We start from the raw sequence: 7,997 nt of genomic DNA on the forward strand, positions 1-7,997 counted from the left end.
CCGCCCAGGGTGATGGGATTATGAATGCTTTATATATTTTCTTTTTCTTTCTCTATTTATTAAATGTCTACAGAAGACATATGGTGTATTTGTAATATAATAATTACTATCCAACAGAAGAAGGCAGAATAGGAATATGGTGTAGCATTCTCACCCATTTCTACATACAGTCCTGTTAGACTCTTCCATGTATTTAGTAAGATAGGAAGGATATTATCACCTTTTAGGCATCTGACAAAAGCAGGAGAACCCAGTGCCAATTTTTACCTTTGCCTCTGTTTGATGTAGCCACTTTTGGGAGGGACAGAGTGCTAGTTAAGAAGCATATGCCCTCATGACCACATCTCTATATGCTGGGGCAGTTCCTGTGTACTGGCTCTGTGGGGGTCAATGAGCACATTTTCTGATGGAAATAAGATAACTCTAATTCTGGCACTTGGGCCTAAAATTTTTCCATCTTATCAAATGCTCAGAATTGAGCTTCTACTGGGCTGTTTAGAGAGGGGAACTTATTTTACTCTTCTTTACCTAAATCTGTTCTATGTCTAATTACTACAAGTACACTCCTTGCCATTAGACAGGTTTGTTAGACACTTCACAGGGCATTGTCTCATTTGCTCATCATAACAACTCTATGAGGTAAGTATTGTCATCATCCTCCCCCTTTTATAAATAAGAAACCTGGGGCCCAGGAGGTGAAAAGACATGTTCAAGATCACATAGCAGAGTCTGACTCTTAGGTTGGCCTAATGCTAAGGCTCCTAAGATGGCCTTGACTTACCCTACATTGTCACAACCACCTACTGGGCTGTTTTCAAAATTACCCCACTCATTCCAAAATGGCTGGTTGCTGCCTGGACTTCTCTCTTGCTGTCCCCATATTCTCTAAGTACTTGTGGTATTTTAGCTCCAAGATGGCAATCAGGTTTCGTAGGGTATGTCAAGTCCAAATGATTGATAGGACTGCCCAGAGCCCTATGTTGAGAGGGGTTCTGAGGCTATACCCAGGCTCTTGGGAAGACTGGTGTCTGCCTTGGGCAGAGGAGAGGGATTTATGACATGCTTCCTGTGTATTTGCCTTTCTTCTTCTAGGTAGTAATTAATCCACTAATTCTGATAGAGTGCCTTCCACATAATAGCTGTCTAATAAACTTTGTGGGATGAACAAACTGACAGTTTGCATGGGGTAACACGAAGGGTATTAACATTAAGCAGGTTGAAAGTCACCTCTGAGAACCCGAGACCTGAGCTCCAAGCTGTGTTGTAGAATTCCCACTGGAAAGCATGGAACTAGCCACTTACTCATCCATCCCATATAGCCAGCATGTGGAAATTCATTACCTTCGTGAATCAACCTACTACCTGCCAAATGATGCATTTCTCCTGGAGGTCGACAGCTACGGGCAAACCCGGCGGCAGCTCATGGTGTGTTTGCCAACACCCCAGCTGCAGTGTCCTGGTGTGCCTGTGTCACTGGCATTCTGGGTTAGTTACCCAGCCCAACCCGCTGACATAAATCAACCTTCTCATTTGGTGTTATAGTGGATTTGCTTATGTTCCTGGGGTTATCTCTAGGGTTTGCTCTGAAGCACCAAAGTTTACTGATATATTTTTATGTTCCCAGCAAGAACCAAACACTGACAGTTGATTTATAGGCTGTGAGTTTTCTGCTTTAGGTAGGAGCCAGCTTGGGCATCATCTGGCACCACAGACAGTGCCCTGTGCATAATGGGTGCCAGATCCTTAAGCGTGGAATACAGTCGTTCGATGCTCTCAGGACTGTGAGGCTGTGGGTGAGAAATAAGAGCAAGGCTATGGGCCCAGGTTCCAGAAAGGGTTCTTCAGCCCTGGTGGCAGTGATGGAGACAGGGACTCTGGCCTATCATCCCAGGAGCCTCCTAGAGGCTTTATGCTATTTGCGGTCTGTCAAGAGAACCCTGTAACAGGCAGACAGTGTTACAAGTTGAACAGAGGCAAAGGGAAATGTCCTCCCAAAGATGCAGGCCGTAGTTGCGGGTGGGACTGGATGAGGACAGGACCGGGTGGGAAGACGGCCTGAGGGTTAACCTCCTAATGAGGAGGCAGGCCATCTTCCCGAGAACTCAAGGAACACCCCTACCAATGAATTTTAACCCAGTTTAATACGTATTCATTGAAGTCTCCTGGTGCTCAGTCCAGTGCTAAAAGCTGTTGGGGATAAAGGAGTATAATTGCCAGTATGCACGATAACAACGTTGGCTAATATTTATTTTGTTCACCTGTGCCAGGCACTTTGCATCTCTTATCCCATGTAATCCTCACAACAGCTGACACTATTATCACGTTCTTTTAGAGAGGAAACTGAAGCACAGAGAGGTTACGTGACTTTTCCAGTATCACACAGCTAGACGTAAGTCCCAGCCACCCGGCTCCAGGCCTTTAACTTTTAAGCGTTTGTACCTGGGAGTATAACTTTATGTACCCTAAGGAAAAAGTTGAATTATGGAAAGATATTTGAATTCGAAAGTGTCATCGCAGGATTACTTAACTAAAAACAAATCAGAAACACCTTGGAGGAAAGACTACAGACTAATAATGACCATTATGATAACTACCATTTAGCTTTTTACCATGTCCCAGACACTGAGCTCATCGGTTCACATAATTATCTCATTTCTCTTTACAACAACTTTGTAAGATGCCCACTCTATCCTCCCCCGGGGCAGTTAACAAACGCAGAAGCTGACGCTTGGGAAAGTTAAGTAACTTGTCCATTGTCATGCAGCTAAGAGCTGGTGAAGCTGCAATTAGACGTGAGACTCCTGATTCAGAGCTGATATTCCCAACCATGTGATTTACTCTTATGAAGTCATTAAAAGATATTTTTGGAGCAATTTCAATCCTTATGAAAGGAGTGGGGAAAAAAACAAACCCCAACCCCAAACAACAACCAGGATACAAAATTGCATAGCTAACATGAGGCCAACTTTATAAAACAGAACACACAGGAGGGATTTTCGTAAAAATATAACAGTGCTTATCTTTGGAGAGGAGGGAGGGGTAATTTTTATTCGTCTTCACGCTTTTCCGCAAGGTTTGTGTTTTCTACAATATGCAGGAATTCTAATTAGAATCTTATTGGAAGAAGAAAAAGCTTTTAAATGTAGTAGAACAGAAAACAAGAGACCCAGAAGTCGTGGTCCCAGACTTAGAGGACCTTGCGTCTGGGAAGGTGAGTCATGTCTATGTGACTCTCGTCACCTTCTGTCTTCCTGTCTCATGGGTGTCAATGTCCGTGTCTTCTCTCCCCGAGGGCAAGCTTGGTGTCATAGTAGGTTTCTACCTCCACAAGTCACAGCATGCACCAGGTGTCTAAGGGGTATCGGGGGGCTCTTTGTGTGAAAATAAGGCAGGACACCTGCTGCCTGAAAGACCCCAACTGTGAATAGGCATAATGAGAAATAACATCCATTTGTTGAGCCCTACTATGCATCAGGCAAGCGTTTTACATACGTCAGTTTTGGTGCTCATAACAAGACTAAAATACGGATAACACGCTGGGTAGGATCCATTTTCTCCGCCGATCCCTGCTATCCGTCCACGCTCCGCCTGCCTCGCGCCTACATCTCCCAGGCTCCCTTGCCCGGCGGTTTCCGGTTGGGAGGCACGTGCCCGAGATGAGGGCAGAGCGGAGAAAGGTCGGGTGGTTTCCCCTCGGCTCCCTCCTGCTTTAGAGCCGGAGCACGAAGTAGCTGTGCCCCACAGGTAGCTGCTGTGTGGTTTCCTTAATGCCGCCCACCCTCCGGAAGGAGTCCGGCCGGCTCCCTGGAGCTGACCTCGGGCGGCTGGCGCAGCCCTGTTTTCCCTGGAGACCCCGGCGGTAGGGTCCGGCTAGACTGGCGGGTTACAGACAAGGAAGCAGAGACCTGGACGCACGCCCAGGGTTACCCGGAGAGTTACAAGTGGAGCAGAATTTGAACTCAGCTGTCTGTCTGACTCTAAAATCCCCTTCCCACTGCCTCCTGGCGTTCTGGTGCTGGAAGCCGAATCTGCCCTTGGAAAGCAGCGGCAAACAGTCAGCCCCTGAAGAAAAGCTGCCGTCTGAACCTGCCTGGAGTGAAACCGCCGAGGCGAAGTGGCTGCAGGGTCTCACCCGCTGACGTCCGTCCTGTGCTATCACTGCTGCAGATTCGTCCTGCCTGTCCCCCGAATGCCTAGCCCCCGAGGGGGGATAAAGGTTTTATGTCCCTGCACTGGAGATGGGTTTTTGTCTTCCTTCGGTCTTTAAAGAAATTTTTTTAATGTTTACTTACTTTTGGGAGAGTGTGAGTGGGGGAGGGGCAGAGAGAGAGGGAGACACAGAATCGGAAGCAGGCTCCAGGCTCTGAGCTGTCAGCACAGAGCCCGACGCGGGGTTGAATTCACGGACCGCAAGATCATGAGCTGAAGTCTGACGCTTAACCGACTGAGCCACACAGGTGGCCCCTTCCTTCGCTCCTAAACTGTGAGTAGGAGGAGATTAATTCCCACGTCTAAGATGCCATGGTTTCACGGTTCTGGGGAAAGGTGTAAAACCTAGGGGTTGGCCTGGCAGGACCCTGTTAGCATCCTGTGAATGGGAATCACCTGTCCTCCCTCGTGGTCTCCCTGGGGCGAGGCTTGCAGGAAGTCAGAACCCCAAAGGTGCAGGAGTGGCCTGAGCCCTCTTGCTTCCCAAGAACTCCTGAAACATGTATGGGCTGTGGAGGGGCACAGGGGTGAGGGGATGAGGGCACCCTTGCATCTGCAAGAGCCCAGTTGCAGAGCTCAGCAGGAGGACAGCACAGAGAGTCCCGAATTACCTGCACTAGGAAAGTCACTTTTTTGGAGAAATCTCGAAGTGACATAATTTTTGTAAATATGAACGAGCTTTCATACTGAAAACTAATTAGATGTTCTTATTTTGGATTTTTGTGTTTTTCTTTAGAAGAAGAAGGAAAAAAAAAGACAATTTGCCTATCATCCCCTCTCCCTGTAACCCCGGACAATGATGCTGTTACAAAGATTAAGACAAAAAAGGGTGAGTAACTTTGCTCACTTTCCCTTATGACATGTTTAATAAGGATTTTAAAAAATGATGCAGGAGGCATGCTTTTGATCTTGTGGCTGCAAAGGGGCCAGCCCAACGCATTCCTCAGTTCAGGCAGGAGAAATTATTTTGGGTCTTAAAGATAAAGAGCATGAAACAGTCCATTAACCCTGAATGAGATTGGGCAAATGCCACCTCGAGCAGACGTGTGAGGCCTCTGGAGAGATCCTCCTCCTATGGAGAGTTGTTCTGAGGTTCAAATACCCCAAGCCCCCTGGATTCTGATCTCGCGTGAGCCCCACAGGTGCCACTTAAAAAACAACGTATGTTTCTTTTCATAAGCCCGCTGCTATCGGCATTGGATTGTGGAATTTACAGAAAGAGAATAGTTTGTTTCTTCTTTTTCTTTTTTGTCTCATGGAAAAAAAAATGATTGTGGATCATTAGATATTGGCTCTGGGACATAGTACGACTCTCTTTGCAAACATCAAAGAGGTCTTTCTTTCAGCGGATCGATTTTCTTTCATGAAGATAGGAGGGATGGGATCTCTTGTGTTGTCTTGCTGCACCAAGGGCTTGTCCCTAGACAGGAACGGCCTCTAAGGTGAGAGGAGCAGCTTCAGACTGTGGGCACGAGAGGCCCGAGGAGGGTGCTGGGCGGGGGCGAGGGCAGGAGCAGCCGCGTGCAGAGCAGGCTGGAGAAGGACACCAGGCACACGTGGCTTGTGACGATGTGTCTCGTGCAGGTATGTGCTTACGCTGGTGCCCACATTTGGGCTTATCAGTGCCACACCACATGTGTGATCCCCCCGCGGCACTTCCGAACGAGCCTCTCCCGAATGTGCTAGTTTGGCACGTCAGTGGTTTTGAGCCGGAGACCATCAAGGTCCAGAAGGCCCAGCAAGAGCTTCTTGCTTCCCCCTTCTTTTCCCCTAAGAATTTAGAGGGGGGCCTGGGGCAGGAAGAGAGCTGCTGCAGCGTCTGGGTGAGTGGGGTAAGCCGGAGCTCAGACGGCCGTTGGTTGATTCCTCTCTCTGTCCCATTGTCTCTGCCTGGTGTAACAAACATTGGTTTCCCAAACATGTGCCCTTGCTATCTTCCTGTGAATTAATTTCCTTCTCTTTGGAGCCCCTCAGGCCTGCCCTCTTCTCAGCTCAGGATCGCAGAGAGGCTGCAGATGTCTGACTTCTTTAAACCTCTCGTGTCTTTCTGAGGCTCTAGTACATATGCAATTAAAATCTTCTCCTCCAAATCTGTTTTATGTCAACTTAATTAAGAGACCAGCCAAAAGAACCTAAAAAGGGTTGGGGCACCTGGGTGGCTTAGTCAGTTAAGCATCTGACTTCAGCTCATTTAGGTCATGATCTCACAGTGTGTGGGTTCAAGCCCTGCATCAGTCTCTGGGCTGACAGTGGGGAGCCTGCTTCAGATTCCAGGTCTCCCTCTCTCTCTACCCCTCTCCTGCTTGAGCATGCATGCGTGCTCTCTCTCTCTCTCTCAAAAGTAAATAAACCTTAAAAAATTTTTCAAAAAAACCTAGAAAGGGTTAAGGAAAAGTTTTCCTACACCCTGGTGTCATGAGACTGGACATGTCCCTTTTCTGTGGGCAGTTGCCTCCTCTGCTGGGGTTGGAGATGAGGGAGTGTGTCTGGGGTGAGGAGGGTTGTGCTGACTGGCCATAAATGCTTCATGTGGGAGGGCAGTCAGAGCCTCAGCTGAGGGCCTAGAGCCCTCTCTCGCACACCTACTGCCACCTGGCCTCCCTGAAGCCCAATTCCCTCATGTGTAAAATGAGCATGGAGAGCACGCTCACGGGCTTGTTGTGAGCATGTGAGGAGATGGCATATATAAAAGTGCCCGACTTCTAGAATATGTTAACCCAGTGACACCTACTCCCTTCCTATACATGGACCTGACCAGGCACGGTTCTGAGCTGCACCCATGGGTGCCAGTGTTAGAGGTTCACCCCTGTGCTCAGCCACAATCACTTTGTGGCTGAAGAAATTGAGACCCACTAGGTTTTGTCACTAGGTCAAGGTCACATATGAGGTTGGCAGCAAAGCCAAATTCTGGACATTCCTTATTCCCAGTCTCAAGCCTGTGCTGTCTCTACCGTACCCATGACTTTTTCTGAACCTCTTTCTGGAAATCAGCAGAAACCTTCCAAAGAAGTCATGGAGAAAAGCTAAAGACAAACCGAGTCCCCTCCCTGCCCCTGAAGTCAGAATTTCGCTGTCGTCTCACCAGCTAGAAGGGAACAGTATTCAAGCAAGTTCCCACAGGTAGGATGTGGCCCAAAGTGTAGAAGAGAGGGAGAGGGAGAGCAGAAAAGGGAGGGGGAGGGAGGGAGAGGGAGAGAGAGGGGAGGAACCTGCCTTGGTGCTATGCTCAGGAGGCCATGTGAAGGGGAAGAGCAAGGGCCATGGAATGAGAGTGACCTGGAGTCACACAAACTGAGTGACTCTGGGAAGCCTTAACCTCTCTGAATCTCAGTTAATTTATTGGGAAATTCACATAACCTGTCCCCAGCCTCACCTGTCTCAGTCTCTGTCTCTCTGTCTCTGGGTTGTCGCAAGGATTAAATGACAAAGGAGATAGTTTGTAGGACATGCCCCTCATGGGGCCTGGACAGAATAGGCCCCCCTTAAATGCCACTTCCCTAACCTCTTAGTGGCCTCATCCACTGGAGGATTAATTAGATAAGGTGTTTGCTAAGCAGGACTTCCTCAGGATGGACATGTTCCCCTCTCTTTTCTCTTAAAACATAGGCTTCTAGGAGGCTCTAGATGGCTCAGTGGGTTGAGCAGCTGACTCTTGATTTTGACTCATCTCATGATCCCAGGGTTGAATGGAGTCCCACATTGGGCTCTATGCTTGGGATTCTCTCTCTCCCTCTCTCCCTCTCTCTCTCTCCCTCTCTCTCTCTCCCTCTCTCCCTCTCTCTCTCTCC

At 48.3% G+C, this 7,997-nt stretch overlaps 1 protein-coding gene across 1 annotated transcript in view; it reads right to left on the reverse strand.

Moving 5' to 3' along the window:
- Positions 1-7,997, reverse strand: part of LIPC (lipase C, hepatic type) — a 133,713-nt gene that overhangs the window by 7,781 nt on the left and 117,935 nt on the right. The window lies entirely within an intron of this gene.

Source organism: Crocuta crocuta, unplaced genomic scaffold (genome assembly GCF_008692635.1).
Source record: "Crocuta crocuta isolate KB4526 unplaced genomic scaffold, BGI_CrCroc_1.0 scaffold130, whole genome shotgun sequence".
NCBI classification, from domain to species: Eukaryota; Metazoa; Chordata; class Mammalia; order Carnivora; family Hyaenidae; genus Crocuta; species Crocuta crocuta.